Source organism: Podarcis cretensis (assembly GCF_951804945.1).
Source record: "Podarcis cretensis genome assembly, chromosome: 10".
Classification (NCBI taxonomy): Eukaryota; Metazoa; Chordata; class Lepidosauria; order Squamata; family Lacertidae; genus Podarcis; species Podarcis cretensis.
The window spans coordinates 54,347,096-54,355,000 of NC_137179.1; the positions used below are offsets into that span (position 1 = coordinate 54,347,096).

At 41.0% G+C, this 7,905-nt stretch overlaps 1 protein-coding gene across 8 annotated transcripts in view; it reads left to right on the forward strand.

Annotated features, from left to right (window-relative positions):
• The first annotated feature begins 4,557 nt into the window (after positions 1-4,557).
• FOXP2 (forkhead box P2) overlaps positions 4,558-7,905 on the forward strand; it is a 315,106-nt gene continuing 311,758 nt past the window's right edge. For 3 of the 8 annotated variants that reach the window (XM_079994177.1, XM_079994178.1, XM_079994183.1), the window contains exon 1: positions 4,559-4,805. The gene's annotated coding sequence lies outside the window, so the exon portion shown is untranslated. Of the gene's footprint in view, positions 4,806-7,905 lie in introns of all 8 variants that reach the window. The other 5 variants (XR_013843191.1, XM_079994182.1, XM_079994180.1 and 2 more) reach the window with 3 other exon arrangements.

Here is a 7,905-nt window from a genome sequence, read left to right on the forward strand (position 1 = left end):
AACACATAAAAACAGATACAAGGTAAGTGTGTGTGAGAAAATCTTACAAACTTATTAGTAGTAAACAAAACCAATAAAACATTTATTTAAAAATACAGGTTGAAATTTGGAGGGGGGTGAATGATGTTTTTATATTTGCAAAATTATGTAATCGCCCAGCTCTTAATAACAGTTAACTGTTATAAGTGCAGTGTGTTTTAAAGTTTAGTGTCATTGGCCATAATTCACTGTGGCTGCAACTGTGGACAGGAAAAGAGCGTGCTCGTAGCCTGAAGTGCTTTGCGAAAGTTGAATCAACAAACCAATGGAAAAGCAGTTTATCCATTCCTTTGGATGATTGGCTTCTATAAAAGCCTTTTTTTAAAACCCCTCTTGCAAATTTCTGTTCTTCCCATGTCTAGCAGGTAGCATTCATGACAGAACTATAAAACGCAAATCAGTTTTAGAGAGGCTGTGAGGGCCTAGGATGCACAGGTACGCACCAATGTGTACCTGCAAATGCATTAGCGCTGTGGTAGTGAGTAGTAAAATGCCTTCCGTAGGGCCTACAGTTTGTCTGAAAAACATCTTTTTCTGCCATTCAGAACTTGGTAGCTATTTGCTAAAGATATAAGTAGACACTTTAACCTTGTCTTAAAAAGGTAAAGGTAAAGGAATCCCTGAACATTAGGTCCAGTCGTGGCCGACTCTGGGGTTGTGGCGCTCATCTCGCTTTATTGGCCAAGGGAGCTGGCGTACAGCTTCCGGGTCATGTGGCCAGCATGACTAAGCTGCTTCTGGCGAACCAGAGCAGCGCATGGAAACGCCGTTTACCTTCTCGACGGAGCGCTACCTATTTATCTACTTGCACTTTGACGTGCTTTCGAACTGCTAGGTTGGCAGGAGCTGGGACCGAGAGATGGGAGCTCACCCCGTCGTGGGGATTCGAACCGCCAACCTTCTGATCAGCAAGTCCTAGGCTCTGTGCTTTAACCCGCAGCGCCACCCGCATCCCCTAACCTTGTCTTACAATGGATTAAAAGATAATTCATAAATGCATCAGGTGTAAAAGGAGTTCACTGATTTATGCATGTGACAGCTAGCACCTCAGTGTTCAGTGTTCTAAGTGGATGCCACAAACCATCACAGTGCTGCTTCATGTGTTACCTTTGGCTGTTTTCTTCATGCACAAGAGCAGTAAAGGAATCTCTAATACATGTATATCTAGGTCAGTTTTTAAGTTCACACGTACATGAAGCTATTGACTAGGAGCTAAGAGAATGAGTCCTGTGTCAGAACTTCCTCCTACTCCCCAAATTGTGTATTTTGCTTAATTAGTTACTCTCTAATTTGTGGCCAAGCATAGTTTGTACATACCTTGTAGATGAATAGGTTTGGATACGTGCCCAACTCTAGTAGCTTCCATGGAGCTACTTACCTAATCTCTGTAGAAAAGAGTTGCATGCCTGAAAATTAGTGTGGACTGCATTGCTTGCAGTAAAATGTGCATATGATGTGCACTTGGATGGAAATGCCTATCAAAACGTACATTCAGTTGAAAGTAAGGATGAAATAATATATCATTTTCAAACTCACACATGCAATCCATCAGATGATATTGCGGACAAATACTGAAGCAGGTCTAAAATAAGGGAAGCTTCCACCCATTGCCCTGACCCTCCTCTCTCTCTGCAGTATCCTCACCCACCCAAGGCTTTACATTTCAATACAAAATTGTTTTAAATTTTAAATATTAAGCTGTAAAAGAAAAAGTGGAGGGGGTGTGGGAGAATGTTACCAAAAAGGTAGGAGTAAATTGCGCAATTGCGATTTTTTTTTTTTTTTTTTTTGCAGATCTGTGCCTGTAGAAATTAACTTGAGTTTTATTACAAAATCTTGTGGCCGTAGGGTTGATTTACAAAGTAATTCCCAGTTCCGTGTAATCTGTCCTAACCTGTGACTGGGCTCATACTCATGAAGAAAAGGGTGTGTTAACTAGCCAGTACTTTACTACAGCTGCAGCAAGGTCCCCATGGAAATTGCATCCATGTGCAGCTTCATTTCAGTTTGCGTTTCACTGTGGAATGGAGAGTTCAATGTTTCTTGGTTGCAGAGGAAAAACATTATTAACTGACCCTCAGATTGGAGTATGGCTAGATGAAGAAGGTTCTTAGGCAAACCTGAGTACCAGGATATGTCCCTCTTCATGTTCCTCTCAGCTCTCTTTATAGGAGAAGGCAAATAGGGAGTTTTTGAATCTTTTTTGTTCTCCAACAGAATTCGAACTCACTCCCCTTCTCAGTGGTCATCTCTCCTGTAGAAAAATACAGATTGGGAAGCATAGACAGTCCCTGGAATATTTCGGCCACTTTTCGCAGCCACTTGGCCTTCCTCTTAGCTGTGACTCCCACTGAAAAGGTTTGAAATGTACAGGCAAACATCTAGCAAACTGCAAAATGAAGTCATGTGTTACTTGTGCCTCAGTTATTTAACCTTTGTGCAAGCACCCTACAGTTCTCCAATTTGAAGAACCGAGGTGTTAAATGCTAGGAAAATGACACAAATATGCACACACTGTAAATTTATGAGCAAATGTAATGCTGTAGCATTTAAAACTTAACTATAAATGTTTGAAAATATTCCTAATAGTGTTTGTAGCATGAGTGCAGATGGTGTAAGAAAATGTTCATTTTTATTATTACTCCTCCCTAGATACTATGATGAACCAGAATGAACAATTACTACAACTGAGAGTTTTGCAGGCAGGGCTTTTAAAAAAAAAATATTTACACAATATATTGCAGCTGCCTTTTCCGAGCTGCCACAATCCCACAATGAATACACATTTAGCTGAATTTAAAGTGTGTTTTGTACACGCATCTGAATGTATTCACATGCAAGATGATGCTGAACCTGATAAACAGACAGGCACACACAGACAAACATGCCAAGTGTGCATATATTGGCAGAGGAACAGGGATATTATTTTCACAACCATTGAAATCTGTAGTAGAACCCATATTAGATTGTATTAAAAAGAAACCATGCATGACTTCAAAAAAAATGTCAGGGTTATATTTGTAGCTCTCACGTGTAGGATCATCCTTATTTTTTAGTTGCCTCTGCCTTTAGAAATGTGCAGAAGAAGTGTTCTAATCTAGAACCAGTGTTTCAGTTTTGTGCTTTTACATAGGCAGTGGGCTTGTTCGAGTGCTAGGCCAAACCAGGGCTTGGTGGTACTGGAATGAAACTCGTGCTTGTATGCTCCCTTCTCCCCTGGGCATTTCTTAAATGCTTCGCTTCATTCCACAAAGGGACCGTGGTGGGTCTCCCAAGACCAGGGGTCAGCAAACTTTTTCAGCAGGGGACCGGTCCACTGTCTCTCAGACCTTGTGGGGGGCCAGACTATGGTTTTTTTGGGGGGGGAATGATGCAAGAGTACCACGAGCCCTGGTGGCTGCTTACCTGTGTCTTGTGAGCGGCAGGGGCTGGCGGTGGCAGCGGAAGGACGATGAGCGGTGTGTGAAAGGAGAGGGGCTGCTTAAAGTGGCAGCTGCTTGAGCGCTGCTGCTGCTGCTGGCACTAACAAAGCCCAGCCCCCTTCCTCCTCTAGGCAGGGTGGAGAGAAGCCAGGAGGAAGGAGGGAGGAGCTTCCGCCACCGTGTGAGGGAGAGGGAGGGAGCAGGAATGAATGTGCGCACTGGCGATTCATGCAGCGATTCCTGGACCGTCCGTGGGCCAAATCCAGAAGGCAATTGGGCCTGATCTGGCCCGCGGACCCTAGTTTGCCTACTCATGCTCTACATTGCTAATGTTCAAGGGAGAACCAAGGGAGAACCATCACCTTAGCTACCCATGTAATCTAACCTGGCAGCACCTGTCTCAAGAAGAGAAGTTGCTGTGTTGGTTCAGCTACCACCTAACTCCCAGACCTAGCCAGCGGAGACCTAGTGCTGTGCTCTTTGCTACCAACAGTTAGAGGGTGGAAGGAGACTAACAGAAGAGATCGTAAAGGAAAAAGAGAAATTATACGAACAAGATATGATGTGGTAACACCAAGATAAGACTGGATAGAATTATGAACTTTGTTTGGACTGATTGGGACTGATTTGGACATTAACGCAGTAATAAGAAGATGATCTGAATTCCCCTTTGGATCTTGAAGTATGGGTTCCCCCAACAAAATTTAAAAATTTGGCTTTGTAATTCGGAATTTATATGATGTGATTTAATTTGATGTGATTGGCCAGTTAATAAAAATTATTTAAAAAAAAAAAAAACAGTTAGAGGGTGGCACACATACATAACCATTTGTGACTGCCAATTCTGGGATGGGCAGGGAGGATTCTGGGAAAATTAAAATACGATGCAAGATCCCCCAGCATATCTTAAGTGGTGTGTGTGTGTTAAGGATAATGGTTTCATTTCCTGAAATGGGAATGTTTGCTTATGTTAAATTACTGAGTACTTTTAACATGGTTCCCCACCCCCTTTGTCAGTAGCTCTCATGTGATTGGATGACTGTGAGTCACGTGAGAGAGGCATTCCATTCTGTTGTGACCGTTATTCCAGTAACTTGTTTTGTAACTGTCTTTCTGCTACTCTGTGTGTGAGAGGGAGAATGGCTGCTGAGAGAGGTTTCTCAGGATACTACTGTGTGTCAGTGTGAGCTGTCTGAAGTGAGGCAGACAGAGGAAGATCCCTAAAAGTTAATAGGGAGAAACCTGTTCAGGAGCTCTCTGTAAGGAACGGAGAGAATACTCCTAAGGTGAAAGTAAAAACCGTTCATAAGAAACTGTAAGGCCTGAGTGAGATCTACAATTCAAGTGAGAATGTACCCTTGTTTGAATAAGCATGCTTTTGTAAATATATTCTTCTCAGTTATATGTTTATGAAAGTAAAGTTCTTTACAAAGTCTTTACAAATAAGCTATCAATCACCTAGAAGAGGAGTTAACTTCCTAGCTATAAGCTACTCTGTTACTTTGCATATCACCAAAATTTATACACCCACACCAGTGTGTATGTGACCTGTTGGTATACAAAGACACATTCCTGGCTTGCTTTTGATACCAGCATGTCTGTGGGAAACCTACTTCACTGACAAAGAGGGTGATTGGGTTTTCACTCCAGAAGTGTTTCTGATGGAGAGGTGCTTCCTAATGTATAATTTAAATATTTCTTTTTGTAAGAAGAAATGCACCAAAGCCTAAGTAATATTAAGTTATTTGTAATAATACTAATAACTACAACAGGTTTAGCTTTTTATTAGTGAGCGTAGGAGAGGGGAATTATTTTGGCAGTGGTTGTGTGCCTTACTTACTTTGTTGTTTTTTTAAATAAAAAACTATATAATGGTGTATCAAAAATAGTATAAACGATAGCAATCAGAATTTGATATTAAGCCGAGTAGATTGCATTTTAAAATTCTGTCACTTATTTCTATACGTAAATCAAATTTAGATGAAGATGCTTTACGTCTTTGTTTGTACAAGGAAAAAAGAAAATATTTTTCCTTGTAGAGTAATGAAGTATTTCTAGACAAAGTGGATTTATGATTGTAACATCTTTTGACAAGCACATTGGACTGTAGAAAGAGCATCCAACTTGGGGCTTGGGGCATATGTTGCTACCTTCTGCTAGCATAGCTCCAAAGCAAGTCACTGTTCGCTAAGGGTCAGGTTCATGCTTTCAGATCAGAGAAAAGTAAATATATGGTTGCGTTTTCAGAAGTGATAATTTGTAATATATAATGTAAATAGGTTTGTACGTAAAGATGCTCTGACCTATTTATGTCATGGACTGATGGGATCGATGTATTCAAGCCTAGTCTATAAAAGTAATTATGTAAAAGTGTTCAGATCTGAGCCCATATGGTTTAAAAGGTATGGTGGGCTGGAGACCTAAACTATCACTGCTGATAAACATTCAGGGGCAATAGCCTACTCTTTTGTCTGTCCACTTAGGGCAGGGCAGAATGAACAGTCGCCTCTTACTACTTAAATTAAATGGTAGTCTGGCTAATATGGGAGGGGGTCACCAACCTTTTGGGACCTGTGGTCACAGTGGCAAACCAGAGAAACTGTTGTTAACACCACAACTAAATACACTGCACTTGGGTACAACAGCCTACTTGCAGCATGGGGAGGGGACTTTGTGATTGCCAGAGAATGCCTCTGTGAGCTCATTGGTGACCCCTACTTTAGATGAAAAGATCCCAGGGTATGTAGAGCTTTAAAGGATAAAACCAGCACTTTTAAATTGAACCTTGAGGCAGTCAGGTAGATACAGTCCTACCTTGGGTTACAGACGCTTCGGGTTGCGTGATTTCGGGTTGCGCACTGTGCCGAACCTGGAAGTACTGGAATGGGTTACTTCTGGGTTTCGGTGCTTGCGCATGTCCAGAAGCAGCAAATCGCGCACAGATCACGTTCGCAACCTGAGCATCCACTGTAGTGGTGAACTTTTAACATGGGTCATTCCTAGTTAATAATCTGGCCACTGCATACTGTACCACTTGTAGTTTTTCAATGCTCTTTGAACACAGTTGAATTGATAATTTGAAGGCAGTAGAATACCCCTGCAGGTGTTCTTCTCAATATGGTTGTAATGGTATGGAGGAGAACAGAGGTGTGCAAGATGTGCCTGCCCTTCACCATCCATGCATTGGGGGAGATGTTGGAAGTAAGGAGTTTGGGTCTTTGCACATAGACCCCTGCCTGCCCACTTCCCACACATGTGAAAATCAGCCCAGCTCTCAACCTTTTAATCCTTTTCCCTATTGAAAGCCAATCTGAGTATTGCAACTGAACTGAATATATGTTTCCCTCTCCTTTTGTCCAATGTTATGTTAGGAGTACCTTGGCCCTGGGTCCTGTTGCATATATTGATGACATTTATATAAGTGCTGCTAATAATGTGTTTTTATGATTAGACCACCAAACTGCTGAAAATGACCGTAAGTGTATGGATTAATAAATAACTGTTTTACGCATGATTGAGATTTGCTTACACTTTGAATGATGAGTGTCTTTAAGAGTGGATCTGATTATGAGCATGGTAGGAATAAATAGATTTTAAAAAGGTGGATTCTGCGAGGCAAAATAGAAATTTAGTTCAACCATGTGTAGAGCAAAAGTATTAATATGTTTAGTTTTAGTTACTTATTTTATAGTTATTTTGTTATTTCATCTGGCTTGTTGGATCATAAACTATTACCATCATTATCATCATTATTACTGTCATCGTCAACAACATTTGTACCTCACCCCTTGAGTCATGGTGGGATTCCCACTTTATTGAGGTAGACCATGCTTAGAGAAAGTAACAGCCCCAAGCTCACCTAATGAGCTTTATGACTGATTGGGAATTTAAATACACAGGTCCCTGATCAAAACCCAACAGTCTAATCACTACACCACCCTGGCCTGTAACACACCAAAGACTATGGATTTGCTGCTACTTTCCCAGATGTGTTAACTTTCTGCTGTAAATCTGTGATTTAATCATGACAAATGCATGCCCTGAAAAAGCAGCAGTAAGGGGGCTTTTCTGTGTAATGGCATCTTTGCATGTTACTGAAAGTTTCCTGCTGCACATACACCTTGGTGTGAGTTCACACGCAGGAATAACTGTGAACTTTATTGTAATTGAATAGGTCAACTTGCCCCCAAACAAAACAATTTGCTGAGGCAATGTTACAATAAGGCAGGCGTGAATTCAAGAATTTACCAAACTAATTTACGTCTTTTGGGGTGGGTGGGAGGAATTGATATGGTGACAAAATTACCAAATGTGTGTTCAAACATTCTCTGCCACACAACATTTTGACCATTCATTAACAGCTTTGTTATTTTTTAAATGATTCATAACTCACCATTAAAAATCAATCTCAGAGCAGGATACGGCATAACAATATAGAATAAAC